Source organism: Mirounga leonina, unplaced genomic scaffold, assembly GCF_011800145.1.
Source record: "Mirounga leonina isolate KUSES-001 unplaced genomic scaffold, KU_Mleo_1.0 Mir_114, whole genome shotgun sequence".
Classification (NCBI taxonomy): Eukaryota; Metazoa; Chordata; class Mammalia; order Carnivora; family Phocidae; genus Mirounga; species Mirounga leonina.
Genome location: NW_023270265.1, coordinates 7881606 through 7899035, shown reverse-complemented (window position 1 = coordinate 7899035; position 17430 = coordinate 7881606).

The window sequence follows — 17430 nt, the reverse complement described above, 5'->3', positions numbered from 1 at the left end:
TGTAGGAAATATTCCTACAAAGGAGCAAAGGCAGCAAAGGTAATCTTTTCAACAAATGGTGCTGGAACAACTGGACATCCACATGCAAAAAAATGAATCTGGAAACAGACCTTACACCCCTCGAAAAAATTAACTCAAAATGGATCATAGACCAAAACGTAAAATGCAAAACTATAGAACTTCTAGAAGTTCACATGGGAGAGAATCTAGATGACCTTGGGCATGACAATAACTTCAATGCAACACCAAAGGCACAATCCGTGAAAGAAATTATTGATAAACTGGACTTCATAAAAATTAAAAACTTTTGTTTTGTGAAAGACAATGTCAAGAGAATGAGAACGCAAGCCACAAGACTAGGAGAAAATATTTGCAAAACACAAATCTGTTAAAGAACTGTCACTCAAAATATACAAAGAACTCTTAAACCCCAACAATAAGAAAACAATCAGATTAAAATATACGCCAAAGACCTTAATAGACACCTCACCAAAATAGCAATACAGATGACAAATAGGCATACAAAGAGATGATCCACGTCATAGGCCACTAGAAAAATGTAAATTAAAACATTTATAACATACCACCATACACCTATTAGAATGGCCAAAATCTGGAACATTGACAGCACAAATGCTAGCAAGGATGTGAAGCTGCTGGGAATGCAAAATGGTACAACCACTTGGAAGACAATTTAGTGGTTTCTTACAAAATCAAACAAACTCTTAGCAAATGATCCAGTAAACGTACTCTTTGGTATTTCCCCAAAGGAGCTGAATATTTATGTCCACACAAAAAACTGCATGCAGATGTTTATAGCAGCTTTATTCATAATTGTCAAAACTTGGAAGCAACCAAGATTTCCTGCAGTAGGTGAATGGATAAATAAACTGTGGTACATCCAGAAAATGGAATATTATTCTGTGCTAAAAGGAAATGAGCTATCAACCCATGACAAGACATGGAGGAAACCTAAATGCATATTACTAAGTGAAAGAAGCCAATCTGAAAAGGTTACATACTGTATGATTCTAACTATATGACATTCTGGAGAACACAAAACTATGGAGACAGTAAAAGATCAGTGGTTGCCAGGGGCTAGGGGGGCAGGGAGAGATGAATGGGCAGAGCACAGGTGATTTTTAGGGCAGTAAAAACATTCTGTATTAAATTATAATGATGGATTTATGTAATTCAGTATACATTTGTCCAAATTTATAGAATATATACCCTTACTGGAATTTTTATGAAGCCTTCCTCAGGTAGACATGATCAATTAACTCCCTTTTCAGGCCTTCTCCCTTATCTAGAGAACGGTGGGTGGGGGGTGTTGGGGGACGTGCTCAAAATGCCAAGCTTTCAGTCATGGCTTGATCTTTCCAGTGACCAGCCCCCATCAAGAAGCCATTTAGGAGGCCACCCAGAGTTGCCTCATTAGAACAAAAGACACTCTATGACCCAGGAAATTGCAAAGGATTTAGGAGCCCTGTGTCTGGAACTGGGGTCAAAACCCAAAAACTAGAACATTCTACCACTTTTATCACTTAGGAATTTACAAGAGGTTCAGGAGCCCTGTGCCAGGAATGGGTGTTGTGGAGGTGGGGCAGGTGGGGGGCGCTTGGGGGGATAATGCAGAAACATAGAATATATATATATATATTCTATGATCTCACTCACACTGCCTCATAAGGTCGTAAGCTCTGTGAAGTTTAGGCATGGGTTGGGTTTTTATTTCTCTTTGTCTTTTATTTTTCTTTTCTTTCTTTCTCCTTTTTCTTTCTTTCCTCAACAGTAGTTCACCAGGACCACTATCAAAGTATAAGCCATACTATAGACATTCTATAAACATTTATTAAATACATTAATGAAGATTGACGTGAAAATTAAATGAGACAGTAGATGCAAACCACTTAGAAGAGGGTCTAGTTCTCACCAAGCCCATCAGTGGATGCTACTCATCATTATTTTTATTGGAGGATAGAAATCAGTATTAAAGGATGAAAAGCTTCATGAATTAAGACTTGAAATTGTATTAGCACAGTTGTTTTCAGGGCTGGTAATATGTTTAAAAAGACAGCAGCATTTCCTCTTTGAAAGATGATTTGCATGCTATATCAGTACTAATATAACAAAATCTGAACCCTCACCCCTGTGTTTAAGACTTATACACCCAATCTACCCTGCACAAATATGCTGAGTTACTAAGGAATAGCCCATGTTTTCATTTTTATTTATTTCTTTGTTCAGTGTGAGAAAGGAATTATTTCACTGAAAGTTTCCTATACTTAGTCTTTTATGCTTTCATGAGACAAGATTTCATTACCAGTGATTTAGGAGTAAAGTTTAACTATACTCATTCTTACCTGTTTTTATTAAATCCCAAGAGTTTTCTGATTTGGTGTGGGTTAGGAGTGTTTTAGGTTTGCTTTTTGTTTTCCATTTGCAACTTAAGCTCTTAAAGTGTGGCATTAATTCCAGAATACACATGTTTCTTCTTACAAAGTAAAGGATTTCTTAGACAGCTTGAGTTGCAAAGACAAAAGAAAGAAAGAACACCAAATTCAGGAAAGGATTTTTTCATTGTGTTAAAAACCTCTATGTAATATTTAATGTGTTTTGTCTTCTTACTTGGATTTATCAGCTCAAAAATCATGAGAGAAATCAAACCTTATCTTTTAACAGGTAAATGCCAAAGGAAGTCCTTTATCAGTTTGTCTTAAGGTTTTGGATCTATATTCTGGAAATAGAAAGCCAATTTAGCTACAGCTCATGAAGGAAATTTGGATTTCAGTTTCCATTATTTTGTGCTTTCTCCACTGCCAGAGAATTCATTTTTAACCATAGCCCGTAACCTGAGGTCTTAAGTGCAAAATAAGCCAAGGGAGTCAAAAACAAATCTTTGTTTATTGGAAAATAGGCATTATTCATACTATTCTTCTTCATTCACTTTGTTCCTATTCAGAAACAAAATCTCTCTTCTGTGGTTTAGAGTAGGGCCCAAAGTATCTCCCTGTGATTCCCTGAGAAACAGATTGTGTCCAAACATTTTTCATGAAATACCTCCTCTTTTCCATGAGGGCAACCCAGAATGAAAGACCGTCTATAGAAACGATTTACGGTGATTAAAGCATCTGACAATCCAGGCCGATGTTAATCCTACCAAGACTAACTCTCTCCACACAAACACCATGACAAGGAGCTCCTGGGATGGATTGAGGGAAAACCCCTAGAAGGAGGCCTTGATGTCATGCATCCACCACCTCCTCTCATCTGCTCACTCATTTGTTCATCCCTTCATTCATTCTCTTGTTCATTTATTCAAAAAGAATAAATTGTCTCGTTTAAAGTAAAAGTTGGTTATTTGCTCTTGACACCCTTCTCCGACAACAGATATTTGAAATCTAAGATGGTTCTCTTATTTTATTTAAAATAGACATTACATACACATAAATATTATTTTATATTTGTGCCAGTTATCAGGTAACTCCTTCAACTCCACACCTGCTCCACCATCTTTGCCCAATAAAGCTAAGGGCTGAGAGTACAAACCTCATCCTGGCTTTGCCCGCTGGCCCTGTTAGGCTCTGCCAGTAGAGGGCAGTAGAGAGAAGCTGCCGGGCTGGGGGCGGGGTGGGGGGGGGAGCTCTGCTTCTTCCCATTTTGTTTCCTCATTGCATGCTGTTACAACGGAGGACGCGGGGCCTTGCTCCTTTACCCTACTAGCAGCGGTGGCAGCATAAATAAAATCAGTTTGCAATTTTTTCATCACCTGGAACACCAGCCTCATTGCTCCTGCAACCTCCGAGCCACCAGCACCAGCCCCCCAATGCTCCCTCCTCAGAGGGGTGAGTTTCACCTCTTGAAGGGCTTCTCTGCTGAGTTACTTTTAATAACTCAGACTTCTTTCCTTTGTTCCCCAAACCCCAGGAGTGAGAGTTGTTTTCTACAACTGCTATTACAAATTGATACTACAAGTGATACTTGAAAGTTGTTTTTTTTTTTTTTTACCCCTTCAGTTTCCTAGTAAATACCATTGTATTTAGCTGTTTTTGGTATTATCTCTATTCAAACAACTGGTATGGTCTCTGTCTCCTGATTGTGCCCAGAATATTAGATATTAGATGTTTAAAACACAACATTAGATATTTAAAAGAATGAATTAGATTCTTTTTTCTTTCTTTTCAGGTATAAGTGACATATACCATTATATTTCAGATATTCAAGATAATGGTTCAATCTTTGTACATATTGCAAAATGATCAACACATTAAGTCTATGTTAACATCCATCACCACAAATAGTTACAATTTTATTTTTCTTGCACTGAGAACTTTTAAGAGCTAATTTCTCGGCAACTTTCAAGTATGCAATACAGTATTATTAACTATAGTCACCATGTTGGACATGACAGCCCTAGGACTTACTTATTTTATAAATGGAAGTTTGTACTTTTTGACACTTCTCAACCATTTTTCCCACCTCTGATCCCCCACCTCTGGCAACCACCATACAAAGAACCACTGTTCTCTGTAACTATGAGCTTGGGGGTTTTTTTGTTTTTTGTTTTAGATTTTACATGTAACTGAAATCATATGTTATTTTTCTTTCTCTTTCTGATTTATTTCACTCAGCATAATGCCCTCAAAGTTCATCTCACAAACAAGAGCAATTCCTACTTTTTTAAGGCTGAATAATCCTCCATTGTGTGTGTGTGTGCGCGTGTGTGTATAAACCCAATTTTCATCAATGGACACTCGATTAGGTCCATGTTTTGGCTATTGTAATTAATGCTACAATGAGCATGGGGTGCAGATAGGTATTCAATTTAGTGATTGTTTCCTTTGGATAAATACCCAGAAGTGGAATTTCCAGATCACGTGGTAGGTCTATTTTTCATTTTTTGAGGAAACTCCATTCCATTTTCCATAGAGTGTGCACCAATTTATACTCCAAACAACTGTGCACAAGGGCTCCCTTTTCTTCTACATATTCACCAACACTTGTTATTACTTGTCTTTTTGATAATAGCCATATTAACAGATACGAGGTGGTACTACATTGTGGTTTTGATTTGCATTGAATTAGGTTCTTATTTAAGAAAAATATATCTGGGGCACCTGGGTGGCTCAGTCGGTTAAGCGACTGCCTTCGGCTCAGGTCATGATCCTGGGGTCCTGGGATCAAGCCCCATGTCCGGCTCCCTGCTGTTGTAAAAAACTCACTGTTTTTTAACTTTATTCTTTTCATTAATAAGATATGATCATTTTACTATGAGCATAAGTAAGTAATTTTAATGTGTTGGTATTTTAAGCATTATTAATATGCTGTCTCTCTTAGCTTTTCCATCTTCCTGCAGGGAGCTAAACATACGTTTTAGAAGAAATGAAAAGGGAAAGAACAAAGCAATAATCAGTTTCTGATAAGAAAACTAGGATTTTGCCACAAGAATATTAGCTTGAGAAGGAAGCACTGTTGAGATAGGATTTTCCAACTTCCTTTATCTTCCCCATTTAAAATTGCAAAAACCATGCCTGAAGGATGCACATTTATAGAGCCCTCCCAGTGTGTGGCAGAGATGTGCCTTCTACATATAACAATAAATTCAAAATGCTTTGTTCTTAATGATAGGAAGATATGACATAAGGAATGATGGGAAAGGAGAAAACAAGACAAAAGAGGGGATTGAAACAAGCAGATACAGACACTGGTTTGATCTCAGGCATGGCCATGGCCTAACACGAGAGAGATCTGGCTTTTCCTGGGCTATCCTTAGCTTTTATGTGATAGAGACTTGATCCCAAAATGTTGCAAATCCTGCTATGGAGCCTGTTGAAGGGTGTGCCAGAAAGGGAGCAAGGGAGGTCTCCAGCAGTGACCACAAAGCAGTTTCTCTGAACTAAAACAGAAACATGGCCAGACCTTGAAAGTCTCATTCTGCAAAGAAGAGACGAGGTTGGGGGTATGAGGGAGAGGGAGGCACAGTCAGCCAGAGAGAATTGCCAGGCCCAACACAGCTGAGAAAAATAAGAATATGAGTTGGAACAGCCAAATGTTTGTCCTGAAGCCCAGCAGAGCCATAGAATCCAAGTGGAAGGAGACCAGCAGATCAAGAAGAAATCAAAAGTCACCATGAAGATTGGAGGACCTCTTTCCCCTCCGATGTCATGAGTTCTAAATCATCCATTCTGATGTCCTTTCAAACATATAACAACTTAGAGGGGGAAGCAGGAAGAGAGGAAGAAAGTGAGAAACCGAGCATTTTTATGAAAGAGTGACTGAAATGTTACCCAAAGTAACCAGTGACCATTTAAGTTACCAGCCTGCACTACGCTGAAGGCTCAGCTAAACACAGGTCATTCTTCCCAGTAACCTGTGGGTGGACACTCGAGAGAGAAGGCTGCAGAAATTACAGATAAAAAATTTTAAAAAGTAGGGGTGCGTGGGTGGCTCAGTCGGTTAAGCACCTGACTCTTGATTTTGACTCAGGTCAAGATCTCAGGGTCATGAGATTGAGCCCCAAGTCTCAACACTCAGTCTGCTTGAAATTGTCTCTCCCTCTCCCTCTGCTCCTTCCCCTGCTCGCATGCATGTGCACTCTCTCTCTCTCTCTCTCTCTCTAAAACAAATAGATCTTTTCAAAAAATTAAGAAAAGGACATTTTCAGTACACGTCAGAGTCATAGTTTGAGTTTTGCAATTCCATACATGATTATTTCTAATGTAATTTTAAGAGATGTATGATATCTCACAAGGTGTATTGGCTCCCTGTTACGGCCATAAATTACCACAAACTTAGCAGTTTAAACAATACACAGTGGTTATCTCACAGTTCCTGTGGGTCTTACAAGGCTGAAATCAAGGTATTGGCAGGAGCTGCATTTCAGCTGGGGCTCAGGTTCCTTTTCCCAGGTCACTGGTGGTCGGCTGAATTCAGCTCCTGACAATTGTAGGATCGATGTCCCTATTTCCTTGACAAAGAGTCTCTTTTATCTTCAAGCCAACAACAGTATGTTAAATATTTCTTGTACTTCAGACTTCTCATACTCCCCCTCCACCGCCTCTCTCTGCCTTCCTTTTCTGCTTACAGGAGCTCACATGATTATACCAGGTGCACCAAATACCCAGGATAATCTTCCCTATCTTAAGATAAACTGATTAGCAACTTTTATCACATTGGCAAAGTCCTTTTGCCATGTAACATAATAACCACCAGAGTACCACCAAGGGGACAGAGACTGTGGGGACCAAAATGCTCCTTATTATACATACGTGTCTAGAATGATTTGTTTTGCTGATTTCCTGCCATGAACACCCTTGTATAAAACTTGAACACAGGGTCTTGCCCAGGAACTTTGCAGAGGAGGAGCTGCTGATCCTGTCCACAAGAAGCATAATACACGCTAAGTATCCACAAGCATTCAGCTCATGGGGAACATCCATGCCCTTCAAATAACCAGGAGGCTGTCAGAGCCATTGGGGGGCTTTAGACAAAGTAAGACGTGCTGTCCAGCACCGTGACACACACTCCATTGATATCTTATAAGCTCCCGCCCTCCTAGGAGAGCACATCCTGATTATGACTGCTACCTTTCTTGCTTGTGGCATAAATCCAGAAACATATTTTTCAGCAGTCTCTTGTGTCTGACCATGCACAATTAAGTTGGAGCTTGGTCAGAATGCCATGGTTACAACACTTACATTAGAGAAAGGCAAAGCACACAAACCCAAAGCACCATGGCTCAATGGGCCCACTCACACCCTAGCTTCAGGCTGTGAACATTGTCATTCGGGCCCACACAAGTGGGGGAACAGGGAGGGTAGCCTGGCACAGAGAACTATTCAGGATCTCACAAAGTGTGAAAAAGAAATTTGGGAAGATTCCTTCCAGTGCCCAATTTATTTTAACTTCAAAGAAGTAGGTAAACTCCCTCATGATCCTTCTGCTAAAATCTTTTAAGTTATTCCTAAAGAAACAATGCAAGCTTGGCGGTGGCAGAGGGGGGTCCAGGGGGGGGGGGGGGAAATGGGAAGTGTATATAACCAACCCCGTATGTTAAGGAAATAGGTATTAAAAAGAACTCAGTATACAACCCTATGTTAATGAACTTTAAATTCTCAAGCAGATAATTATACAGAAATTTTCAAATTATAAATTATACTCAGGATTAAGCAGAAATGTGTTATTTATCAAGTTTAGTGCATATAGACAGTGTGTCAAATCATTGGCAAAATTATGAAATTTAATAAATGGGCCAGGATCATAATTTAATTATTTGGAAATATTTATATTTCATCTTCACCTCACAACATGTACTAACATTTAGTCTAGATAAATTGGAAAAAAAAAATACAATCAAACATAAGACCATAAAGTGCCAGAGGAGAGCAAATATGACATTTGAATAATTTCATGGTACCTCCATCCTTTCAAACCAAGCGAAAGGCCACAAAGCTACTTACAGTTCTCTTTCAGTTTGATGGAAGATAAAACTAAGTCATTTTTGTTTTACATTTTATTTAATTTTCAAAGAAAATGCAGCACTGTGGTTACAATCCTGGATCAGATCCCCGGCTCCATTCTTCTGAGCTGTGTGTCACTGGGCAAACTCCATAATTTGTCCAAGGTGCACTTTGGGCCTAACTTTCTTCAAATGTCACATGGAGATAATAATAGCATTTACCCTATAAGATTGTTTTCAGAATTAAGCAAGTAAATACACATCAAGAACAGAGAACAGGGTCCGGCATGTGGTAAACACCCAATAAATGCCTTTTTTATTCCCTTTCATTTTCCATCTCTCTTGTTCTGTGATTCCAATGACAAATAAATGACAAAAATCCACCTATGTCCTCCATGTTATTTACAATCTTTTCTCCCATTTATTTACCTCATTCTTTTCCTCTGAATCTGAGAAAAGTTCTTACTTTGTCATCACATTTTATGATCTGCTTTTCTACAGAAGCTAATCTGTCTTTCTCTGTCCCCTTTAATTAATTTAAAATTTTTAGGAACCATGTCTCTCATTTCCAAGAAGCATAATACACGCTAAGTATCCACAAGCATTCAGGCAAATTTGCTGGGTGTCAGATTCTTTCACTTTTCATTCACTGCAATCTTTTTTCTCACTCGCTTTAACCCATTTTAATCAGGCTTTCTCACATTTTCTTTGACTTGCAGTCTCTACTTCAAATGTGTCAGTCCCCTTGCTTCCTCGAATTTAGTCAACTTTTTCAAACATTGAAATGTTTTTCCTCTTGGGTCATTTTTCCCCCCGTTTGCTCATCTTTACAGAGAGGGGAAGATGGGAAGGGCCAGTAACTGTCTGAAATGATCAATAAGATGATTGCTCTTTCAGAGATTCAGAGATAATTTCTTTCAGAGATTGAACCTTTCCACAACTTTCAAACTTTATGAAAGAATGACAAATCACTTTAGATTTTTACTGTTCCTTATTGGAGTTCTAAGTCACTGTGTGGAATGGAGAAGAAACAGATATTTCAATAGTTTGCCAAAGCATTTTTTTCCTGAGCTTACGAGGAACGCATGAAATTGGTTTGAGTGGTGTTCCTTTCCTCTTAACTGGCAACCTCTGCATTGGGGAGCAGCTGTGGAGTCTCCCTTGTACATAGCATGGTAATCCTCAGCTCTCGCCAAAAGTGGAATTATCTCTTCCAAAAATCTGTCTCATGACCCACCTTCCTCTTCAAGGCTGCCTCTGTCACTGACTAAGCTTTATCTTCTCTCGAGCACCCATAACCATCTGACACATTATATATTTATAGGGCCATTTGTTTATTGCCTGTCCCCCCAACCCTCCCACCCGATCCTTCCACATAAACATCTTAGAATTTTTTGACACATAGTAAATGCTCAACAAATATTGGTAAATGAATAAATATTTCTCAAGTCGTCTTCTTCCTCACGTAAAATTAACCTTAGTCCATGTCTTGTTCTTTTCTTTTCCTGGTATGTTTTTCTGGTATATCTGCTGGAAAGAAATCCTGTAAAATTCTTGGCATGGTTTCCAATGCTGACATCTTGTATAATTTCCATGGGAATTGCCACAAGCTGGATGACGAATACAGTTCTGAAATTGTGATACTCAACTGTAAGTCCTCCTACAGTTAGTTTGCTCTTCTTAAACTTTAACAGCCCTAAATTGTATTTGCTGCTTAACATGGTAAAAAAAAATAAATATGCTAAAATGGTTTATAATGTAAAGCATTCCAAACCTTCCTTAACCCTGATTCAAGAGGAATTACTTTTGTCATTTCTGTGTTTCGTTCTTCCAATGCTTCCTTTTATGACTCCTAATATCATCTGTTCGGTTCCCCAGGAGAGAGGCTGTAAGATGGAGGAAGTTTACTGGGGAGTGCTCTTGGGATCAACTTTTGTAAAGCATTGAAGGAAGCAGAACTGAACAGGATGGGAAGTTAAAATGTGATTCGGCTGCACCAGAGACCTTAGCTGATCCCATAGGACGTTCTGGAGCTGGGATGGCCCTTCAGAATTGTCTCGAATCAAGACAAGGAAGGTTTGCCCCTTTTAGATTCTCACTGATGAGTCATTAGATTTGGGCTGTGCCAGAAAGAGGGTGGAACTGGGGCAAGACAGTTTCCAGACCAAGAAAATTACTAGAGAGCAACACAGCTGCTGTTCGTCTGCCATCAACACTCCCAGGACTGGGGGCGGGGGAGGGGTGTGCTTCCATCCTGAAGCGGGGCTCTGGACAGCAAACCCCAGCATCCACCACGTGGTATGAGACCATTCCACATATTTTTGCCTTATGTTTATACCATGGCTTTCTTGTATATAGTTCTATTAACAGTATTAATCAAGAAGGAGGAGGAGGAGGAAGAGATGAAAGAGAAGAACAAGAACAAGGAGGAAGAGGGAGGGGAGAACAGAACGTGATAGGGAAAGGAAGAGGAAGAAGAAGTGGAAAAAAGAGAAGAAGGAGGGAGAAAAGCAACATAACAATGACTAAATGCATGGTCATGCACCTTAATATCTGGGAAAAGGGTCAATGTAAGGCAACTCTTCATCTTCCTTAGTAAGGAGTTCGAGGATAATATAAAATTCCGAGGCAAAGTAAAATAGAACTATAAGCATAGTTTTGGAGTTAAAGATATGACCAACAGAACAACCAAAAATAGAACATTTAAATAGGTACATGGGTAAAAATTGAAGAAGTATATAAGAGCTTACAATCAATAGCAATATAATCTCAGCTCACTACACCATACACATAATGCCAAGGCCCAGAGGCAAACACTTCTAACTTGTTCTTTCGACAACATTATGTTGGCACATCTATTTCTTGACTTATATGCTCTATTCAAAATATATTGACTTACCATTATGACATACAATGACTTAGTACATTCAGGTCACCTGTTCAGAACTTTAGAGGAGGTCCAATTTCAGAATCTCAAAGATAGGAGTAAAACACATCAAAGTTAATTCAAAGTTTGTCTACAATAAAGATACCTTAGTCATAGCCCATGCCATGAGCCAAGCAACATACCTTTAAGAATACTGTAGGAAGACTGTCAGTTTCGCAAGAATTCTGTCATGAATTGACAATCTGAGCACAATTGCCTCCCCCTATTATGAGACCCAATAACATAACAGTAAAAGAATTCAAGGTAGAATTAACCTATAAAGGGAAAGGGCAGGGGAAAGTATCATCGGTACATGGAAGTTAAGATCAATTTCTGGAAGACAAAAAAGGGATGAAAATATATTTGAAAACAAAAGAGGAAGTCACAATTCAGATATACAAACTAGAGAATAGAGGGAATAATTCAAGGTCTGCATTTGATTCTCTCTTGCTAGGCCCTGAACCATGACCACCACAAACAGACAGAATGAGAAGCAATATAGTACATATGCCTCAAACAAAACAAATGAAATTTTTTAAAAAGGCCCTTTTCTTAAGCAATTAAAATGTTCACAGAGAACTAAGCTGACTGTTTGTGAGAATAAATCCCCTTCTTCTGGTATTTGTGGAGGCCTTCAGCTTCTGGCTCACTCCCACTAAAGCAAAACCTAACCAACAATCATCAAATAAATGAGAAAAACTGCATCAGAGAAAACAAGTAAAGAAAAAGAGAGAGGAAAAAAAACTAATCCAGGAGAGAGAAAAATCAATTTTCAGGGGGAAAATAATGAACCTAAAACCAGAAGACAAGGGCTTACTTTTTAGTGTCTCCAGATACTCCAAGAAGATATAGTATCATTAAAATAAGAACAAATTCTACAAATAGGGCGCCTGGGTGGCTCAGTTGGTTAAGCGACTGCCTTCGGCTCAGGTCATGATCCTGGAGCCCCGGGATCGAGTCCCGCATCGGGCTCCCTGCTCAGCAGGGAGTCTGCTTCTGCCTCTGACCCTCCCCCCTCTCATGTGCTCTCTCTCATTCTCTCTCTCAAATAAATAAATAAAATCTTAAAAAAAAAAATTCTACAAATAAAGGAGAACTTGAAAAACTGGAGTTTGGGGAAATTAATGCTTCTAAAATCTGACTTTTAAAAATCAATAGAAGTGTTGAAGACAAAGTTGTAGCAATCTTCAATAGCATGGAACAAAAGGCAGGACTAGAAAATGTGAGGTAAAGATGAGGGAAATAAAGGAGAAATCCAGAAGATGATCATAAGCTGATTAAGGAAGTGAGGGGAGAGATAATATGGAGAGATGGGGGAAATTATTAAGGGGATAATCATAGAAAATTGCCCAAAGCTGCAAAAATACATGAATATTCAAAAGGAAAGGGAGGGAAGTTAAAGAAAAACAGACATAGACACATCAATGTACAGGCCACCACGAGTCCAGGAGTCTGTCGTAGGTGATACAAAAGGGGATGCAAGGTGGCAGTGCAAAATTCCCTGCAAGGTCCTAAGTTAAAAAGATATTGAACCTAGAATTCCACAGTCAAACAAAATATCAAAATATGATAATAAAAAGGAGACATTTTTAACCTCAAAAGACCAGAAAATCTACCCTGCTTATATACATTCATGGAGTTATTTGAGGAGGTACTAAAGAAAATAAAGCTGAACAGTAAATTGAAGAAAATGTAGAATACAAAATTCAGCCTCAGAAGGATAGCTCTGCTGTGGACCTAGAGAAGAAGCAGCACAGGGTGTAAGGGGACTCAGATGACCACGGAAAGCATCTGTGCAAGAAGAAAAGTGGATCCTATTATACAGATCATCTGTTTAAGAAGCTTGTTAAATTCAGTCATGTGGCAAAATATACATTTCTTTTTGTTAGAGATAACAACAACAAAGGCAAATAGATACTCCAGGGGAAAACAGAAACCGTACAACAAAGTCATAGCACAAATATGAGGGAAACCAAAATGTGGTGTGATTTTTACATGACCAAAGCAATTTATACATTTCAATAAAAAGAAAATTCATTTGAACCTCACATTCAGAACATTTTTCTTTGAATGCAACAGGGATGCGAAACAGATTTATATTTTAATCTTTCCAAATCTTTCATCCTATTTGGTTTTATAATTGTTATGGACTGAATGTTTGTGTCGCCCATCTCCAAAATTCATATGTTGAAGCCTAATCCTCCGTGTGATAGGAATTGGTGGTAGGGTTTGGGGGAGGTGATTAGGTCATGAATGTGGAGCCCTCATGAATGAGATTAGTGCCCTTGTGAAAGAGACCTGGAGAGTTCTCTTGCCCCTTCCACTATGAGAGGACACTGCAAAGAGATGATCATCTACAAACCAGGAAGTGGGCCCAGCAGGAACCAAATCTGCTGGTACCTTGATCTTGGATTTCTCAGCCTCCACAACTGTGAAAAGTCACCCACTCTATGGCATTTTTTGGTACCATTCCCAATGGACTGATCCTCCACCTGGTTCATTTTTTGCCTCTGTCTCCCAGTCTAGGAGATTTTTCAACAGTGTGACCTTTTAAGTAAGATCTTCTAGTTTTGAATTTTAGCTTAAACACTTACGAGGTGTGCGACCTTCAGTAAGTCACCCCATGAATCTTGGTTTCAGTATTGTATATTCGGAATGATAACAATAATAACCATCTTCACCTTTGAAGGGGAATTGTGTGCACAAAATGAAATAATGTATATGTATTTGAAAATGTCTTTTAAAATATAACATGATAAAAATATCAATTACATTAAAATGCAAAATTTCAGAAAGTTGTGTTTTTTACCTCCCATTCCTTCTGCCTTTCAATTCCATACAAAGTCTTCCTGAGGATTTGATTGACTCTTCTATCCAACTTTCCAAAGACTGTAATACTCTTACCACCTGTTTACCATAAAAAATATTTTTTAAAGGTTTTATTTATTTGAGAGAGAGCACATGTGCACAAGTGGGGGTGGGGGAGAGAGAGGGAGAAGCAGACTTCCCTCTAAGCAGGGAGCCAGACCAGGGCTCAATCCCAGGACCCCGAGATCATGACCTGAGCTGAAGGAAGACGCTTAACTAACTGAGCCACCCAGGTGCCCCAAGCATATATATTTTTTAAAAAACTCTGTAGAGGATTATGGTAAGCAGTCAGGTTTGAGAACCATTGATTTGAATGTTTCTGTATTCTTATGAAAGGAGAATCAAGAGTGATGTGGACCTAACAGGCCTTAGAGTACATGACTCTTACATATGCATAAAACATCACCACATCTGTTATTTTACTTGAGTCTGAAAACAAATGAATGCCATAAATAAGCACACTTTCCCATTTTACCATTCAACTGAATGCAGAGGCAATGAGTGATCAAAGATCAACCAGCTAGGAGGTGAGAGAATCACAAGTCAGATCTTACTTTGATTTTAGGCCCAGTTCTCCTTCTACGGCACCAGATACAAGCTTTTATAACTTCCTGCCCATCCTGCTTTCTTATTCCTCGTTCCCAACACACCTGTTATTGATATTCTTTGGAAACCCAGTTTTATAAATTATCTCTATTTGGGGTCGTGATCTAGTTGAGGATTCAGGTTTTTCCTTGTCTGGTGTAAACATTCAACACACCAGACCTATTCTCACCAACATTTAAAATGGTTATCCTTTCATTTATCTAAGACTTTTGCCCTTAAAATCTTTCCTTTAGATCAACACAATCTTTCCTTCTCTGATTATCTTTCTGGGTATCTGCAGACCAGTACAGAAGACCACACACGGTGTGTTGCTTACTCTCCGTCCTCATCAAGAACCTCGGTGTCACTCCATGATCCATTTCAGTGTTATGCTTTACTCACTCTCTAATGCCTAACACTTCAAAACTTATCTCACTTCCTAGTCACTCTTCAGCTTACAATCAGTAGGCTTCTGTCTTGAAGGTACCACTGAAGGTTCTTCTACAATGAGCGCCTAATACCCAAATCCAGTGAATTGTGTTCAGTTCCGGCCTATTTGACCTCTCTGTAGAATTTGATCCTAGAACATTCCTTTCTTGAAATTGCCTCTTTCCTCAATGTAACTCTCAACTGGTTGTCTTATTTAGGTCTATGTAATTTTTTCATGTTTTTATCTTCTTCCTGGCCAATGCATAATAATGTTTTCTGAGGAATCTCTAAGGTCTTGTCCTTAACCTCTTCTTCTTACTCTATATGTTCTCCCTGAGAAAAATCACCCGCTCCTTTCACCTCAAACATCCCACATATGCCAATAAAGCTTGCATCTATCACTGTTAACTATAGGAGGGTGAGGGGACTTGGGAGCTGATCAAGGAAAAAGATATGACCATGAGGTAGCAAAAGCACCCACAAGCTTTATTTGGGTGATATTTTGCTAGGATTGCATGTGGGGGATATCTCTCAAAGGGTGAGACCATTGGAGAGGAGGTCAAGGGAACTCTGAGGAAAAGAAGGATCAGAGAGAGGGCTTATATGTCTAGATGATTTATCTTAGCAGCACAGATGGGAATCTCTGGGCCAGAGAGCTCCAAAGAGCAGCAACAGCTTGGAGTTTTAATAGCACCAGGGGTTTTATCTATCTATAGCTAGCAGATGTTGGGTGCATTTTTGTAAGGTATGCAAAGCAGGCAGGCTCTAAATCGCTAGAAATCTGCTTGTTTGGTTTATATTTAAAACAATTGGACGTGTAAAAATTTGAGCTTGGCATTGGCAGGCTTTTGAGCTAATGGGTCTCAGCCTGCTGTGAAGAAATAAACAACCCAGGGGCCAATATACAGAGACCATTGTTGGCTCATGGATATAACTCAGATCCCTGGATGAACTCCAGGAACCTCAAAACTAAACCCAATATCTTTCCACTAAATGTAGTTGTTTTTTTTTTTCCTGTTCTATCTCCGTGAAAGGAATAGTGTCATTAAAGCTAAAGCAACCCACCTGTCTGTCCTGTACTCTAATCCATGACTGTTTTATTAACTGTACTTTCTACATTTTTTACATCCTCTCTTCATCACAGTTTCCATCTCCAACGCCTCAGATCATGGTTTCTCTGTATCTTGCCTAGATTATTATCAGAGTCTCTTAACAATTCTTCCTCTCTCTAGTCCTACTATTGCCTGGTGCATCCTTTGCACTACCACCAAGATTATTTTTCTGAAACTCAAATAGGATAATGTCCATTTCCTTGATTAAAACTCATTTTTTTAACTCTCCATGGCCAACGGTTGGCAAACTATGACCTGCAGGTTAAACCCATCCCTCTGCCTAGTTTTGTAAATACAATTTTACAAGAGTGAAGCCACTCAAACCATTTACGTATTGTCAATGGCTGCTCTTCTTCTCCAATAGCTGAGCTGAATAGTTATACACAAGACCATATGGCTCACAAAGGCAAAAATATTTACTCTCTGATCATTTACAGAGAAAAGCTGGTCAACCTCTGGTCTACGAGGTAAAGTTCAGAAGCTGGGTGTGACATACAGGCCTTTCATAAGAGGAGCATTCGACATCTTAAGTTTATTCTACCCTGTCTCCCCCCTTTACGACTCTCAATCACAGCCATGTGAAACTACTAGTAGCTTCCAGAATATACCAGGATGCTTTATTCTTGATGCCATGATTCCTTCCACTCCTTCTGCCCAGTACATATTTCCCATACTTACCCATTTGTCAGTCGCCTACTCATTTCTAAGATTCAAGGGCTCTTCTGTCAAGCATTTCCTAAATCTCTCCCAAAGGAACAATGTATTCTCCTTCCCATATACTTTACAGACCTTGGTCCTAGCACCAATCATCTCTTTTTTTTTTTTTTTTCTCACGTTTAAGTGATTTTAGTCTACCCATATTTAGGTGACAGTTTGGGCAGATAGACATTTCTACATTTGAATTCATATTCCCTCAATTTTGAAAGCATTATGCCATTGTTTTCAAGAAGTCTGATGCCAGTCTGCTTCTTGATGCTTTGGATACTACAGTCTTTGATAATCTGTTAAAGTTCTTTTCTCATGCCTAGTTTTTTTTAATTAATAACTTTATA